This window comes from Acinonyx jubatus, chromosome B1, assembly GCF_027475565.1.
Source record: "Acinonyx jubatus isolate Ajub_Pintada_27869175 chromosome B1, VMU_Ajub_asm_v1.0, whole genome shotgun sequence".
Lineage (NCBI taxonomy): Eukaryota > Metazoa > Chordata > Mammalia > Carnivora > Felidae > Acinonyx > Acinonyx jubatus.
In genome coordinates, this window is record NC_069382.1 from 86,599,365 (window position 1) to 86,618,297 (window position 18,933).

Below are 18,933 nucleotides of genomic sequence, written 5' to 3' on the forward strand. Positions count from 1 at the left end.
TAGTAGTTGACTTATATTTAAAAAAAAAAGGAAGAGAGTAAGAGAGAGGCTTCTGGATTGCTAATGATATTTATTTTTTGACCTTGGAATTGGTATTTAATCAGTGATCTCCGATGATATGGGTGTATTTATGTGTGTATATTTACTTCAAAAATAGTTACATAGAAACTCATGGAGAGTTAGATACTCCAGATTGACAATCCTGTTAGTTACATGTGTTGCAAATAAACTAGGCCTAGTTGTTATGGTTTCATATACTAGTTAATTGGTGCTTAAAATATATTTCCCTTGTACTACTCTTAATCTAAAACATTCATCTTTATCAGAGTTGGTTATAAAATGACCATTAACAGAGTGAAGAAGAAGTTGCATGTGGAGCAAAGATATTTGCAACACATATAACTAACAGGATGGTCAATCAAGAGTATATAAGAAACTCCTAACAATCAGAAAAAAAGAGAGAGAGAGAGAGAGAGAATGCCATAGGGAAATCTCCAAGTGCACAATAAATATAATACAGTTTTCAACCTGAATGGAAACTAAGGCTGTACAGTTTGCAACCACAATATAATGCCAGTACACACCCAGAATGGCTACATTTTAAAAAGACTGACAATAACAATGGTAAGGTGGGGGGCAACAGGGGAGTGAAAACTGTTACAACCCCTTGGGAAAAGTATTTTATATTATCTACTGAAGTTGAAGATAGGCATGAAAATTTTATTCCTAGGTGTATACCCAACAGGAATGCATATACATGTTCACCAACAAATGCAAAGGAAGATGTCGCTGTATCATTGGTCTTTGGCATCACTCCTGGGTTATGATACAGAAATGAAATGAAAGTAAATTAATTACAGCTACTTGAAACCACATGGACATGTCAAAAAAAGAAGGTGTTGAGGAAAAGAAAATGTGTTATAGTCCATTTCCGTAAAGAATAACAATATCAATAGCAACGACAATAAAGTAACGAGCAAAAATTAAATATAATGTTCAGGTGTGTAAGGTTTGGTGGCAAAGCTATGAACAAACATACATACAAACAAACAAGGAAATGATTACTGTAAAATTCTGGATAGACGTTTTCCAGTGTGGGGTAGTTGGAGAGCCTAATGATTGGCAAAGGAATAGGGGTTTCTTGTTTTATTGGCCATGTGATATCTCCTGACTTTGGTTTTGGTTACATGGGTTTTGCTCTGTGATAATTTATAGTGTAGCTAATGTTTTGCGCTTTTTTTCCAAGTGCTATAATAATAATAATAATAACAATTTTTTAATGTTTATTTTTGAGAGAGAGAAAGAGAAAGAGAGACAGAGCATGAGTGGGGGAGGGGTGGAGAGAGAGGGAGACAGAAAATCTGAAGTAGGCTCCAGGCTCTGAGCTGCCAGCACAGAGCCCAAAACAGGGCTTGAACTCACTAACAAATGAGAGCATGACCTGAGCCGAAAGATGCTTAACTGACTGAGCCACCCAGGCACCCCTATAATAGCAATATTAATAAAAATTAATAACATATTTTATAAATATAAATTAAAAAGAAATAAAAAACCGTCATAGTTTTCTACAAGAGTATTTTGTCGCAGCAAGTGATGTGATCTAAGATATAAACGTAAAATTTAAGCATTGGAAAGCTTTCTTTATCTAAGATCTTGGAAAATCAGCTGAATGTGAGTCAGTTTAAGAAATTTTAACATATACAAGGCAGTGGATCACGAAGCTCTGATGAAATCATCATTTGCTCAGTAATCAAGCACACACTCGGGTGGTCAGACGCTACAATTAAATAATTGTCTTAAGGAAAAACAATCACTTTGATGTTAAATAAGTATTTTACCATATAGCAAAGGCAAATTAAGACCCAAATACTTACCAGGCTTGCGGGAGCAGAGTTCATTGAGGTGGCTTCAGAAGCAGAATTTAGGAACAGGGGTGTGGATCCCTCACTGCCTACTGTCTACTCTAGGCCTCTGCGTAGTGTTCTGACAGGTTCAGGCTTCATGTTTTGGGACAGCAAATATGACAGTGGGTCCTGGGTTTTTGTAAACTGCGTGCTTTGATCACTGTGAAGGGATTGTAACAACAGGCCTCGTCAAACCCTGGCTCCAGCTCTCTCCTGCCCGTTCAGTGCTTGTGGTGATGGATTGTATGTGAGAGAATCGACCCCCTCCCCCCCCCCCCCCCGCCCCGGTGTCATCAGGGGGCTTATTCCAAGTCTTGTGGTTCCAGCTTTATGGATGGCAAGGCAGCGGCAGAATGCGTCGTGTCACTGCTGGTTTGGGGGAAGGCCGGCCGCTCCCTGGCATGAGGACAGCTTTGGGAGACCAGGAATGATTGCTTAAGCACTAGGCCAAAATATGTTTCCACAGAGTTATTGGAGGCCAACACGTTTTACGACCAGTCTGACAGAACATGGATTGTCAAGTTCATCCTTGCCACCTGCTATGTCTGATTCAAACCTATGAATTTTCCAATATGCCATATTGAAGAAATGAAGAACTCGCATTTAGGGATTGGACAGGCATGTAGGGAATTGTGGTTTAGTGTTTTGGTGTGGGCATTAGCTGTATTTAGCTTTATTTTCCAGATAGCATCCCTCTGCCCCACCTTTTTAAGTTTATTTATTTATTTAGAGGGAGAGAGAGAGAGAGAGAAAGACGGAGCGAGCAGGGAGGGGCAGAAGCAGACAAAGAGGGAAAGAGAATCTCAACCAGATTCCACACCATCAGCATGGAGCCTGAAAAACATGGCTCAAACCCATGAACTATGAGATCATGACCTGAACTGAAATCAGCAGTCAGGTGCTTAACTGACTGAGCTCCCCAGGTGCCTTTGCCCCACTTTTATTACTATTGTTTTTTTAAACAGACCTTTTTTTCTTTATTTTTTAAAAATTTTTATTATTATTATTTTCTTTAACTTCAGAAGCCACTTTCCTTCATTTTTATCCTATGTACTTTACTGGGACTGATACTTTTCTCCAACTTCAAGGATAGGCTAGTGGGCCAATCAGAATCTTAATGAAGAACCCCTCACCACCCTCTGAACTGCAAGCTACAATACTGATCATAGTTCCAATGTGTGTGGGTGGGGTGGGGGGAGGGTTTCCCCACACCACCAAGTGATTCTCTGCAACACCAGCTGGGTGTCTGACAAATTAACTGAATTCTGACACTACTTAGAGATAGCAACAGGTTCCACAGGTCAAGAGTTCAATCCTACAAAGACTGCCTGGTACCCCCTTCAGACACCAATCACAAGTCTAGATCATGCTTTTTTTTTTTTTAACTTTTTTTTAAACATTTATTCATTTTTGAGAGACAGAGTGTGATCAGGTGAGGGGCAGAGAGAGAGGGAGACACAGAATCCGAAGCAGGCTCCAGGCTCTGAGCTGTTGGCACAGGGCCTGACACGGGGCTTGAACTCAGGGACTGTGAGATCATGACCTGAGCCAAAGTCGGATACTTAGCCAACTGAGCCACTCAGGTGCCCCTAGATTATGTTTTTCTGATCAAGTGACTACAGATCAGAGATTCAAATAACCTTCCCCCTGAGTTCAACTGATTTACAGTCCCTCACAAAATTCAGAGGAACATTTTACTTACTAGATTACCAGTTTATTATAAAAAAGATCTAAGTCAGGAACAGCCAGATAGAAGAGAAGCATTAGGCAAGAGGAAAGAACACAGAAGTCTCATGACCTCTCTGAGCATGCCAGTCTTCCCAAATCTCCACATGTTCACCAACCAGGAAGTTGTCTAAACCCCATCCTTTTGAGTTTTTGTGGCGATTTCATTATGTAAGCATGATTGATTAAATCATTGGCTCTCAACGATTGAACTCAATGTCTAGCCCCTCTTCTCTCTCCAGAGGTCACAGGGTAGGACTGAAATTTCCTATCTTCAAATCCCATAGTTGGTTCTCCTAACCAACACCCCCTATCCTTAGGTGCTTTCCAAAAATCACCTCATAACATCGTGAAGGATACTTTGGTTGCTCTTGCTCTCCTCAGTTACAAAATTCCAAGGTTTCTGGAGCTTTTTGCCTGGAATAGTGGATGAAGACCAAATGTGTATATCTTATTATAAATCACAGTATCACATAAGCCATAATAAGTATGTAGGTCTGAAGCTTCGGGGAGCCATCCTCCTCACCAATGTATTAAGAACATCTGTCTGAGAATTACTGCAGTACAGAAGAAAGCAGAGCCAAGACATGGAGAGATGTGCTCATGACAGTATGGTTTGATCACCTGAATCCCTTTGTGCCTAAAGCTAGTGTGCCATAGGGCTTTTCTGTTACATGAGCCAATAAACTTCTTTTTATGCTGAATCTGTTTGGAGTTGGATTTGGGTCACTCGCAGCCCCAAGAGTCTGACTGATGTAGTGAGGAAAGGATCCTATGGTGTGGAAGGAAGTATCATGTAATAGGTTGATCATACTGAGTTATATACGGAGATTATGATTTATAGAGGAAGGTCATCACAATGTCAAAAAGCAATGAGGGCAGGAGTGGAAGGCTAGATAAAATGTGTGGGAAAGGTTTTGGGGTACTGCATTGCAGTTGGGAGTGAGGAAATTTCACTTAATGGTAAGTGTCAGTTGTGGCTGTGATTCTTCGGGACTGGGTGAATGTGAATGGAGAACAGACTACTGGAGCTAGGAAGCCACAGAACTACGTGGCTAAGTTTTTTTGTTTTGTTTTTTTGTGTGTTGTTTTTTGTTTGTTTTTTTTAAGTAGATACTTGGTTTTTCTGCTCCTCTTTGCTCGTCAAAGTAGTGATGCGTCTTAGCGTTGCTACATCCTTGACTCCAACAAGTCACCAAAACTCTTTTTGCCTTTGTTGCTAATTACATTTTTGTTGCTACGTTCCTTTTACATCCTCTGTGCTTATTTATTATTGCTGTATCATTTGAAACCATTTAACTCTCCATACTTCTGAAGATCTCTCTTCTCTTGGTCTCCCTGGTCCTAGCTGTTCTTGTTTTCTTCCTACCTACGCAATCTTTTTTTCAGTCTTCTTCCTGACTTTCTCACCCAAAGCCCACTCTAAATAAGTACATTCTGTTATTTACATTTAATCTGCACTAATTCGTATGCACTCTTTCTGAGATATCTCACCATTTCTAATGATTTCAACTCTCCTCCATAAGCTGTAGACTCCAAAAGATCTGCCTTCATTCTAGGCCTGTCTTTAAATTCTGTTCCTATATGGGAACTACCATTCTACTCTGATACCTGAATGTCCCATAATTACCTCAACATATAGACATCCTAAAATGTACTTATCACCAGTTTTTTCAGTGTTTGTCACGTATGTCTCCTCCTCATTCTCCTGCTCTGGTAAAGTTGCCTGGCATTAAGAATTTCACATGAGAAGGGAGCCTGGGTGGCTCAGTCGGTTAAACATATGACTTTGGCTCAGGTCATGATCTCTCAGTTCTTGGGTTTGAGCCCCGCATTGGGCTCTGTGCTGACAGCTCAGAACCTGAAGCCTGCTTTGGATTCTGTGTCTTCCTCTCTCTCTGCCCCTCCCCTGCTTGTGTGCCTCCCTTTCTTTCAAAAATAAATGAACATTAAAAAAAAAAAAAGAATTTCATAGTGAATGATTAAACATTTCCTCAGTAACTGGTGTATTTTCTGGGATGATCTTATTACCTCACAGAGTTTAGATACTGTCCTAACTGAAAATTTTCAATGTCATATGGTAATCTGGAGAATAAAATCCTACCTTCTCAACTAGTCTTTTAATGCTCTGATTCCTATTTAATTTTCTGGTTTTAGAACATACTATTTGCAGTTCCCAGAACTGCTCACGTTTTCTCATCTTTGTATCGTCTGCCCTTTGCTATCCACCCCCATGGTATTTACTTCTCACCACATTTGCATAAGCCCACTGTAGAGGTCACTTTCAGGAGATCTAGGAAAGCCCTGCATCTTGGATGGGTAAGGCTTTCCACCCCACATGCATTTTCATATAATGTGAGCAACTATGTTCAGCCCACACTTGTCTGTATACCTATATGCACATTGTGTTTGTTTTCAGCATTTTGAGTGCTTTTCATCCTCAGAGACTGGAAATTATGCCTGGCACCTCATCAGCGCTGAGAAAAAATTAAAAGAGGAAGGAAAGAAAGTAATGAGGGGAAAAAGCAAGGAAAAAAAGTAGATACCATTAAGCACTTTGATGAGAATGTCTCAGTCTCTAAACTAGTTAACTGTGGATAAAATGTAGAGAAGCGTAACCCTAAATTTGCTTTCTTTTAGCAGTGGTGGACACAGCCCTGCTAAAGGAAACTACATAAAGTGCTTGGGTTTGAATCTCATCTTAGAAGCTTTCTACAATCTTGCTCTGACACTACCTTGGGCAATTTGCTCAACCCCTCTATGCCTCAGTTTCCTCATATGTAAAATGGTGGCACTCATACTGCATAACTTTAGGATGATTTTGAGCATTAAATATGTTTATACCCATAAGGTACTTGGAAGAATGCTTGGCACATGGGAAACCCTACATGGGTTTAATAAAGAAAGGTAGGCATTGATGTTGGGAAATTCACCATATAATATTAGGGTATTTCTCTAAAACTACTCATTTGTTTCATGTGTCTCTGTATATGCATGCATGTGTTGACAAGTCCACAATTAAGGACAACATTATTGGCTACAAAGAAATATATTTTAATATAGAAGTAGCAAATTATATGCCAGGCAAAATTAACACCTAAGATATTCCATATTAAAAAATGTATTAGTCTTTGGACATTTTTTATATTTACATTTTGAAGATGGAGAAATACTTGATTGTAAAGATTATGATTTGGGGCGCCTGGGTGGCTCAGTCAGTTAAACGTCTGACTCTTGGTATCGGGCTCGTATCATGACCTCACGATTTCGTGATTACGCCTTTTCCTTGGGCTCTGCACTGACAGTACACTCACAGAGGGGCACCTGGGTGGCGTAGTTGGTTAAGCGTTGGACTCTTGATCGCTTTTCAAGTCGTGACCTCACTGTTCGTGAGTTTGGGCACCAAGTTAGATGCTCCGCTGATGGTGCAGAACCTGCTTGGGATTCTCTCTCTCCCTCTCTCTCTGCCCCTCCTCCACTCATACTGTCTCTGTCTCAAAATAAATAAATAAATTAAAAAAAAGGATTATGATTTGACTTTGAGTAATAAATGTCTTCTTCACAGAGATTTATGAAGAGAATGATATTTAATACTGTTCTCTTGTGCCCTTCAAATTCTTTGCCTTATAATTATGGGTGATGCTCTACTCATCTTCTCTACTACCAACAGAATTGGCTATACATTGGATTATTCAACTTTTTTGCAAATACCATATGATTTCACTCATATGTGGAATTTAAGAAACCAAACAAACAAATGAGCAAAGGGCAATAAAAGAGAGAGAGGCAAACCAAGAACAGAGTATTGACTGTAGACAAAAAACTGATGGTTACCAGAGGGGACAGGGTGGGGGAATGGAGGTGACATAGGTGATGGGGATGAAGGGGTGCACTTGCTGTGATGAGCACCAGGGGTTTATGGAAGTGTTGAATCACTGTATTGTACACCTGGAACTAATACAGTGCTATGTTAACTAATTGGGATTTAAATAAAAACTTTTAAGAAAAGATTAAAAAAAAAAAAAGAATTGGCTATACAACTTATAAACTACTATGTGATATATTTGTACCTTCATTTCAGCTAAACTTAAGTGTAAGTCCAAGAGTTTTAGCAAGGTTTTATAAGCCTGAGCTCTCATTTCTATGAAGAATATGTCTCACATGGTATGCTTTTCAACTTTGTTTGATGTCATTCCCAGTTATAATTGTGCTATAACAGCTTAGACATGCCTTTAAATGTAGACCTCAAACCAGGCATGTTAGTCGGCCTAGTACTGCCACAATTACTGACGAAACTAGAAAGAAGCCTTGTACAATTTTCCTATAGGCCTTGGGAAGTGATTGCCCTTGATGTTTGAAACACGTATTTAAATCAAAACAGTGAAAATGGAATAAACTATTCTAAGCATGTTTTTGAACTGTCACAAGTGCAGCTACATAAATCAGCTTGGGCCCACAGGCAGAGGACACAAAGGGATTTAACTTCAGATATAAATGAAAATAATCTAAAGACAGGGAAGAATTTTAATTAAATTGAAAATGTGAATCAAAGTATTAACATCGTTCTGGTACAGATTCTCATTGCCATCAGATGCATCGTGCTTTAGACAATAGTAGGGTTTCAAAAATTTAGTAAAACGTTGTGGCATAAGAAATTCTCTCTGCCCACATGCAAGGCTGAATTTTTTTTGTCATTTTGTTAACTGAATTGCTAACTTTAGTTGCAATTAGAAATGAAAACTTCAAGTAAAATGCTTTCTTTTTTGTTTGAAAAGGTCTAAAATTTAACGCATGTGGATAAAAATCACAAAATGATAGGTAACAATCAAATATGAAAAAAAGGAGGCTCGTTCCAGTTGCTTATTTTGATAATTTGTCCTGTGCATGTGCTTTTAGTTTTGATCAGATTATATGGAAAACCTGAGTATGGATTATAAATTAACATTATATAGGTAGATTATTATAATATTCAAGAGTATTATTTAATATAATTTAATTTTTGTTGTTTAATTTTAAAATCATGACTTTGTAAGTCTATTTTTCCTTAGAAAATTAATCTTTTTAAGTATGGAGAAAATATAGATTTGTTTAAATAAAAGCTAGAAAATAGATTTCTAGGGGAGTTAACAAAGGAATGAGAGAAAGAATGCACGCTGTAAGAAAAAAGATAGTAAACTGGTGGAATAAGGAGACAGATTAAAAAATAAAGGAGAGAAAAGGGAATAAAAATTCCAAGAAAATACAAAAAAGAAATAAAATAACTGAGTTACAACTGAAGATGATCATATGAGTGGAAACAGTGTTAAAATTGTTTTTTTTCCCCCTATTATGTTAGATTCTGGGGAATAGTAAATACCTCCTATTACTTTCAGAATTCAATTAGTATCTTAGAAATATTTAAATTTCAGGTGCCCATTAACTGATGTCCAAAGTCCATCACCTTGTTAAGTCTCCAATCCTCTCCCTCTTGCATCATTGAAAATAGTGGACACATTTTGTTACTAGATTTGAGAGAAATTATTTAGTCAGGCTTCTGCATTTCATTAAAATTCATAGCATCTAACCTCAGCTGGGTCTTTTGTGCTAAATGGTGTTCTTTTTATTCATACATAAATAAATCCCTATACATGTCTCATTGCAGATACTGTAAGATTTTCATTTCCCTGAAGGTCCTAAGGCCATTCTGACCCTCTCACTATTAGAATGAGTTAAGTTTGCCTCCTAACTTACACATAAAGCCATTTATTATGACTTCTTTAGTGTTGGTACCCATCTCTGTCAAAATTTCTTTGAACATTTTTCATGATTTGCTAATCATTTCTATTTTCTTTTTTTAATGTTTTATTATTTATTTATTTATTTATCTACCTATTTATTTATTTTATTTTTGAGACTGAGAGAGGGAGGGAGAGAGCATGAGTGGGAGAGTGACAGAGAGATGGGGACAGAGGATCTGAATCAGGCTCCACGCTGACAGCAGTGAGCCCGATGTGGGGTTCGAACTCATGAACCATGAGATCATGACCTGAAACAAAGTCAGACACTTAACCAACTGAGCCACCCAGGCACCCTAATCCTTTCTCTTTTCAAAGGAGGAAATGCCATTTCCCTTTTCCAAATAAACATCTTCCTGTGTTCCCCAGCCATGACCCTTCTAGGCTATGCTGCTGATAACCCATCACACCTTCATTCCCTTGGTCACATTGTTCCATTGATCATTCCCTTTCTATTCTTTCATCTTCCGTTTGTTCATCTTCTATTTACTTTCTCCCTTTGGGTTTTTGCCAAGTCTTTCAATCATGGTCAGTTTTGAAATATATTAAAATACCTTTCTTCATTTCTGTCATGTGATCAAGCTCTCACTCTCTCCTCAAGAGGCCTAGAAAGATATTTCCATATCTTTATCTCTTCCTTATGATTCAGATAATTGAAATCCTACTTATACAGCACCTGGATTTTAATCATTATAATATCATAAACTACCATATAACCCACCAATTCCACTTCTGGGTATATATTCAAAATAATTGAAATCAGGAATTAAATTTGTTTTTAATGTTTATTTACTTTTGAGAGAGAGACAGAGTGTGAGCAGGGAAGGTGCAGAGAGAGAGGAGGACACAGAATCTGAAGCAGGATCCAGGCTCTGAGCTGTCAGCACAGAGCCCAACGCAGGGCTCAAACCCACAAACTGTGAGATTATGACCTGAGGTGAAGCTGGACACTCAACCTAATGAGCCAATCAGGCATCCCTGAAATCAGGATTAAAAAAAAAATGTTTATTTACTTATTGAGAGAGAGACAGAGAGAGAGAGAGAGAGAGAGAGAGAGAAAGAGAGCGAGCATATCCACATGAGCTGGCAGAGAGAGAAAGGGAGAGAAAGAATCCCAAACAGGCTCCATGAACTCCAATACGGGGCTCACCCCACAACTGTAAGATCATGACCTGAGCCAAAATCAAGAGTCGGCCATTCAACCAACTGAGCCACCCAGGTGCCCTGAAACCAGAATCTTGTAGAGATATCTGCACTCCCATGTTCCCTGCAGCTTTACTCATAATAGCCAAGATATAGAAACAATCTAAGTGTCTGTCAATTGATGAATAGATAAAGAAAATGTGGTATATGTATTTATATTATGATATATAAAATACCATTAGCTATGAGAAAAAAGAAAATCCCACCAATGGGACAACTTGGATAGACTATGAGTGTATTAAGCTAAGTGACAAGTCAGACAGAAAAAGATAAATACTATATGATGTCACTTATATGTGGAATCTAAAGAAGACAAACTCAGAGAAAGAGAGCAGAGTTGTGGTTTCTGGGGTTGGAGGGTGAGAGAAATGGGGAGATATTAATCAAAGGGCAGAAACTTCCAGTTATAAGATTAATGAGGTTGGGGATCTAATGCATAGTAGGGTGTTTATAGCTAATAATACTCTATCATATACTTGAATGTTGCTAAGAGAATAGATCTTAAAGATTCTCACCACCGAAAAAGAAATGATAACTATATGATGTGATGGAGGTGGTAGATAATACTACAGTACTCATTGTTTTGCAGTTTATAATTGTATGAAATCAACACGTTATACACTGTAACTTACACAAGGTTATGTGTCAATTATAATTATATTTCAATAAAGCTAAAAATAATAAAAAATAAAACATGTATAGAAAACAAACCAATGAAGAAAAATCACATGATCATTTCAATTTCAGAAAAAAAACCTTCACTGATTCATCAATTTCAATATGTACTTTTTGGGTTGACTTTGTTTTGGTTGAAAAAGGTAATTCAGAAATTTTGAAAGGCATGTTGTGGAACATTGGTATAAATTGGAGAAAAAATTACTTGAGATGATTCAACAGTGAATGATTCATCAACAGATGGTTTCAATTAAACTTTTTCAAAACACATATTCAGCAAGGGTAAACCAGGTGTCTGGATTTTTACATATTTCTTTCTTTCTTTCTTTCTTTCTTTCTTTCTTTCTTTCTTTCTTTCTTCCTTTTTGTAACATAAATCAGTTCATTTGTTTCAGTATTTGTGCAGAATATTATAAAACATTGTTTTCCTTTCTGTGACATGTTTCAACCATACAGTAGGGAAGTAGGTGATTGTATTCAAGGGATTGGATATATAAAGCTGGTCACAGAGTAGGAGTATTTAAGCCACATTTGCTTATAAAGAATTGAATATGTTTGTGAAAATCATGAGCTATCATAGAAAGCCTTGGCTAAGATTCTGAATGCTTCGTTAAGGAGAGAAGAAAATGAATAAATAAGACAATGTAAATGTTTTTAAAGTTTATTTTTGAGAGAGAGAGAGAGAGAGAGAGAGAGAGAGAGCGAGCATGCTTATGTATGCATGTGCAAGCATGCAGGAGTTAGTGGGGAGGGGTAAAGAGGGAGACAGAGTTTTCTGAACTGGGCTCTTCACTGACAGCAGAGGGCCAGAGGTGGGGCCCAGGCTCACTCAGGAACCATGAGACCCTGATCTGAGCCGAAGTCTGATGTTTAACCAACTGAGACACCCAGGCATCGATAATATACATTTTTAGACACCTAATCAGCAATATATTTAATTGTTTCTGTTTTCTTTTGATCACATATCCTTAAATAGTTTAAATTGTCTAATGTTAAGAATGACGGTAATATATTCTAACAAAACTGTTAACAGGAAGTGCCAAATATTTCCCAAGTTGATTTCATAATTCTTGTGTGTCACTCAGAGTTCACCAGAGCAACAGAACGGACAAGATATATGTATATTATGTGTAATTTAAGGACTAGGCTTGCATCACTGGGGGGACTGGCACTTTTGAAACCTTTAGGCAGGCTGGCAAACTAGACACTCAGGGTTTCCACGTCACAGCCTTACGGCGGAATTCCTATTTCTCTAAGAAACCTCAGTTTTTGCTTTTAAGGGCTTCAGCTGACTGGATGAGACCCACTCATACTATCCAGGGTAAGCTTGACTTAAAGCCAACTGGTTTTTGGTGGGAGCCGCATCTACCTAATGCCTGCACGGCAACACCTAGAGTAGTTTGATTAAATGGGTGCGATAACCTTGCTAAACTGGTGCGTAAACTGACCATCACATCTGGTTATCTGGTTTTGTCATTTGCTTATTAAAAAAAATATTTATTTATTTTGAGAGAGAGAGAGAGAGAGAGAGGGAGAGAGAATGTGACGGGGAAAGCCAGAGAGAGGAGGAGAGAGAATCCCAAACAGACTCTGCCTCTGAGCTGACCGCACAGAGCTGAACACAGGGCTCGGTCACACAAACTGTGAGATCATGATGTGAGCCGGAATCAAGAGTCGGATGCCTAATTACCAGAGCCGCCCAGGTGTCCCTTGTTTTCTTTAAAGTGAGATATATTTTATATATATTCGATGGATTTAATAGTCACTAATCCAACTATTAATATGAATGTTCAATATTAAAATTAATCACTATTCATTACTACAACCAATATATAAAATGTGTAATATTTTGTATTCACTGAGCTATTTTTCACTTAACGTTTACTAGATACTGGGCACTGTGCTTTGTTATGAGACACATACAATAAATATATTACCCCCAAACACTTAAGAAATTTAAATTTCAGTGAGATGAAATGTTAAGTCTTGACTTTGCGAACATACATATATCATCCCCAATTTTCAGCCTAAAAACAGCTCTAAAATATATTGTATTCATTAAATATTACCTAGTGACTGTATGTGCAAGGCATTATGATATGTGCTCTGTAAATTTTAAAGGTTAAAAAAAAGTGCCCTTCCTTCAAAGAGTTTATAATCTGCTGGGAATTAATCTGACTCTTAATTTTGTTACTATGTGATATGGGAAAATTACTGTAATTTGAGGTTCAGTTTCCTTATCTATGCAGTGGGAGTTATACCAGATAATATTTCAGTTAAACTTCTTTTATGGTCTTAAAATGTTATCATTTTCAAGATTCTTTGTTTAGAAAATTATTCTCCAGTGGGTAAGAATAGGATACACTATTTATAATGATTTTTTTCCAAGTAGGAAATTAGTAATTGATGGCTTGCATACAAGTATTAAGATCTAGGCATATTTTCTCTTATTTATAACGACAGCTAAATTGCCTTCATAAAACAATGAAAGTAAACCTCAAAGACTGATGGAGAAAATTACCAATAAGTAGAAAATACAGTGGACGATAGCAAAATATGGGCTTTAACACGATGTCAACATTAAATAAAAATTACTATTTTGAGATAGTCAACTGGTTATGAACTATATCTAAAAAAGTGTTTAAAGAATTTAAAATTTGAGAATTTAAAAAGTTGTATTTTGTGTTAAAGCTTATGATTTGGCAGTCATATTATATTTGGTCTGCAAGCTAAAACTTTTTTGCAAAATTTGTCTATTCAAGTTTAAAGGAGTTCTTGTATTATAAAGTACATGTTACAAGGATGTAAAGTTTTTAATACTTGTAAGAAGTGATCCACTTTAATTGTTGGTACTCATTTCCATAAAAAACAATTGCATAGGGCAGTGATATTATCATGATGTTGTTAGTAATATGCACACGTCTGATGCTTTATGAATCTGAAGGGAAAGGTGCACCATTTTATGTATCCTTTCTTCAGGAGGAAAAAGCAAACCTTCCACTCAGTAACGGAACTGCCTGCAATTCTCTGCACCCACCAAAACGTCATTCTTCATACTTGCTTTCTATTTTCATAGCAATGGGAATGGAATGTGCTCCTCAGTACTCAGCCATTATCCTGACCCCTGTGTCCATAGCCTTTGACTCAGGCCTGAGTTCACCATAACTTATTTTTACAACAATCCTGAGATGCAGCCAGACCACTTGGCGATAGTTTCACTCCTACTCAGCTTGTTTTCAAAATGGGGATTCTCACTGTTTCTCTTTTTAGAGCATTTCTAGTTTCAGCATGAAACCTTTTAAAATAAAAAACTGCTGTTATGCAAATGACTGAAGACAAAAGGCATTTTGTTCAACTCCCAGAGTCTGTCTTGATTATTAAGCTCCATAAAGCCCTCTACTTTCCAGGCTTATTCACAAAGCTATTACCCAATCTGGCAATATTTTCTCAAGAAATTTCTGGTTAGTGCACACTTTTTTCTGATGGCAAATTGGTTCCCTGTTTTCATAAGCTGCATCGTAGAGTAAATCCTCAACATGGGGATCCTGAATTCTTGCCTTGTTTGGTAGTAAATCACTGGAATTGTTTGTGATTAGCAGTGAGTCAAAGGGAACATTGCAAGGTTTGGGGTTGGGGTTCTTTCCTTTCTGACTTATGCTATTCTCCCTTATAAGGTTTTGTTTTGCTGTTTATTATGTGCAGTTTAGCTCTTCTGTCCCCCCACACGGCTTGGTGGGTTTTTATAATAGTGTGAGTTGATGGGCTTTAAAATCGTAAGCTATCATTTTCTAGTTTTTTTCTTCTAAAAACAGTCCACCTCCCTTAAGCTTAGCTCTAGAGTTCTTTAAATAAAACTCGAATTGAAGAAATAGTCATATTTCTGACGAGCTGTGAGACTTACCAAGGTCACTTTTGTTTGCTGTATCACTTAAAATACAATTTCACTTACAATTGCCTGGCATGGATGAGTGCATTTTTTAAATGTACATAATACTTTTTGACATTTGGAAATGAGAAGCTATGAAAATAAGGTTGATAAACCAGTAAAGAAGTCTTTCCTTAAATGGTCACAATCTGCCAAGAGCTGATAAGGAAAAGGATCCTGTGGGGACAATGACAAGAAACTTACAGCCATCAACCCCATGTCAGCACTGGGCGAGAAAACAAATAGAATTCCAGACAATTCAGAACAAATACTACAAATCAGAGATGATCCCCAAACCTCCTTTCAATCTGACCCTTTTGAAAGACAACTAAGAAGCACAAAGGACATTGGACAACTCCACACGAATAGTTACACTGTGCCTTTTCTTTCGTCTTTCTTCTCTTGACCTCAAATTAAATTTGTTTTCAGTAAAAAGTTTTCTCTATGGAGTATATCATTTCATCTCCAACATAAAACACTCAAGAAGAGACTGAGGCAGAGCAAGGGTAAGTTAATTATTGCAATTATGTGTTAATTATGATGAATTATTTTAGAGCAATGAAGTAATGCTTAGTAGATTTCTGTTGTGTCTTCATATAATCTGTTCTAGAGGGTATTGAAGCTATACAGTATTATCGGAAATGATATTGTCAGATGAAGTTAACATGTGAATAATCATAGGTTTATAGATCACAGATATTGCAATATGGTTAATTATTCCTCACAAAAGTAAAGTATTTTTCACAAACTACTGTGTAAAGGTTATGTCTCAGATTTCTAATTTGTTTTATTTTGTACGGGTTGCATAACAGATTTTGATGCTACTTCTGACACAGGGTAGATAAAATAAATGGTGGCAGGTAATGGATTAATCAGAGCTTGTGAAATATTGGATAATAGAGTTTAAAGTATTTTCAAAGTAGTTGTGCAGCAAAAGTAGATGAGGGTTAAAAGCTAATAACGCTAATATTCCGTAATCATTGGGAAGGTACGGGGTTCAAGACATTTTTGTAAATACATTAATTACATAATTTAGCCATCCATTTCCACCACAAAAAAGACACAATAATGAGGTATTACCAGTCACATTCAAGAGAATAACAGAAACGTTTCTTTGGCTCACGTATATGACTTCCTGGGCTCTGAACTGCACAACAGATGGCATCCCATGAAGTCAGTGGGAACTTAGATTTAGGAAAGTCAAATAATTTGGGAAAACTCATGCAAGTACTAAATGCTGAGGCTAGAATTTGAACCCATTCTTATTCCCTGAATTCACATTAATGTAACTTTATACTAATGTTTTTAAGACCATTTATATGTCTAAACAAATCCTCCCTTGTTGATAAAAATAACTCAGTTGGCATAAGTTTGCCAAGGTGACACTTACAAAGTCACAGAGAAGGTAAATTCTATTGAAACATCAGAGATATGAGGTAAACATATATCTTTATAGTACATTTGTACAATAGGGAAGCATTCTGCTTAATTTACATGCAAAATGGTAAAAAAAATGCAGCATTTTGTGTTATTATATTTTTAAATGTTATATTTTTAAACTTTATTTTTGACAGAGAACGCATGCACATGTACACACACACACACACACACACACACACAAGTGGGGTAAGGGCAGATAGAGAGGGAGAAAGGGAATCTCAAGTAGGCCTTGCACTGTTAGCAGGGAACCCCATGCAAGGCCAATCCTATGAACTGTGAACTCATGACCTGAGCAGAAATAAAGAGTTGGACACTTAACTGACTGAGCCATCCAGGTGCCCCATTTTGTGGAATTTTAAATGAGTAGGAGATCCAGGGTAAAACAGTTCAGTGGCAGTAATTTTTTTCTGAATATCTGTGAAGAGGAAATAAAGACTCCCCAAAATAGAGCGATATTGATTTTTAATATTTTTTTCTTATATTTTTTTCTTATTCCAAATTGTGAAATAATATTTGCATTTATATTCTTCTAAATAATTGTCATCCTGAATTCACTGTTTAATGTGTCAACAGTAAAGTGAGTTTCTACAAAGACTTGGTCAAGGTAGTTGATGGTATGAGGATAAACCAATTTCTGGAGTGAAAAATTAGAGCCACGCTTCCTGAGGGGATGCTTCTCTCTTGGTGTTGCTATGGTGACTGAGCCCAGCTTTACTCACTGTTTTACAGAAACTTGGAACCAAATTGTCAGCATCCAAATATCCTCTAGCCAAGATAGATCGAATTAAAGAAAGAATACTTAAAAGCATGTCTGCTTTTCTTTTAATTAATTGCAGTGACCTAGGGGAAGAAGAGAATACAGGTACAAGCAATTTATTCAGAAAAGTAGTAGAAAAATAGAATGGCTTGAAAGTCAGAATGTTTGAATCAACTTAGAGCATAAAACTAGCAGAAGGGAGAGATTGATTAAAATGACAATGACAATATAATAAAGATACATAATATCTTATTATATATATAAAGATATATAATAAAATGTACTATGTTCCAGTAATGGCTAAGAAGTGGAAAAGCAAAATAAGTTGATGATAAAGCTAAACTTTCACAATAAAAATAATAGGGCAAAACAAACTGATACTAACTTAAAATCCTGTGAAAAAGAGAGTAGAGCTATAATTTCATTATCTTGACTATCACATAGTGTTGGTCAGAAGTTGGGGAAAATCTTCTAAGTCATGACGTTGCACAAAATATTTGATTCTAAGTGTAGCTGAATTAATAAATACCTTATACTCTTTTATAATTGCAAAAAGTGGGATATTTTATTAATACAGCAAATATTATAATCATCGCATAATTTTAAAAAGATATCTATATACAGCCAAATGAAAGCATGCAGGTGCAAATAGTTTCTTTTCAAATAAACAGTATTATTACTCACTATTTAATGCAATGCCCATAACTGATTACAACATTTCTTCCTTCCTTAACTGTCAGTTTGGTAGTAGTAATTTCCCTTTTAAAAAAGTAATGTTAGAATAAAAAACATTGACGTTGGTCTAAAGAGAGCTTTTATACATCTAAGAAGTAATAATAGTAATTTGGCTGCAACTCAGTTCAGAATTACTGACAGAAGCAAGGAAGAGCGAACAGACTATTTCATAACACAAAATTTATCTGTTGCATATACAAACCATTGAACAAATATGTAAGTAGTGTCTTAACATTATCTTAGAAATATAGGAAAGATAACATTTTTGATGTCCTGAATAAAAATACAGATGCCAAATATGTTAGTAAAATACACTTTTTGATTCATTAATTCATCCAATTAATATATTTGTGGAATAGCTAATATGGTCTTTGTCTCATGGAGTTTATATTAATTGAATTTTCTTAGAGTATTCAGAGGTTTATTTATTTATTCATTCATTCATTTAATTTTGTTTTGAGAGAGAGAGAGAGAGCATGAGAGCAAGGGGGAGAGAATCTTAAGCAGGCTCTACACCGCACACAGAGCCTCATGTGGGGCCTGAACTCACGAACCTGGAGATCATGACCTGAGCTGAAATCAAGAGTCAGACGCTTAACCGACATGAATATGTGCCCCAAGAGGAAGTTTTTTATCTCCACTTTTAATACTGCAGAACACTTAAGGTATTTGTCAAACAGGGAAACTGTCGTTAGAGCTGTTCCTGGAATGGCACAGGTGAAAATCAGGTAGTAGCGTGCGTATTAATGTGCATATTAATAGAATGTACATATTAATGGGAAATTGGGTGCAAAA

At 36.7% G+C, this 18,933-nt stretch overlaps 1 long non-coding RNA gene across 2 annotated transcripts in view; it reads left to right on the forward strand.

Moving 5' to 3' along the window:
- The first annotated feature begins 14,557 nt into the window (after positions 1–14,557).
- The window catches only part of LOC106976175 (uncharacterized), a 191,600-nt gene continuing 187,224 nt past the window's right edge, over positions 14,558–18,933 (forward strand). Inside the window, exon 1 of one of the 2 annotated variants that reach the window (XR_003422622.2) lies at positions 14,558–15,712. This is a non-coding gene — a long non-coding RNA (uncharacterized LOC106976175). The remainder of the gene's footprint in view (positions 15,713–18,933) is intronic. The other variant, XR_003422620.2, reaches the window with a different exon arrangement.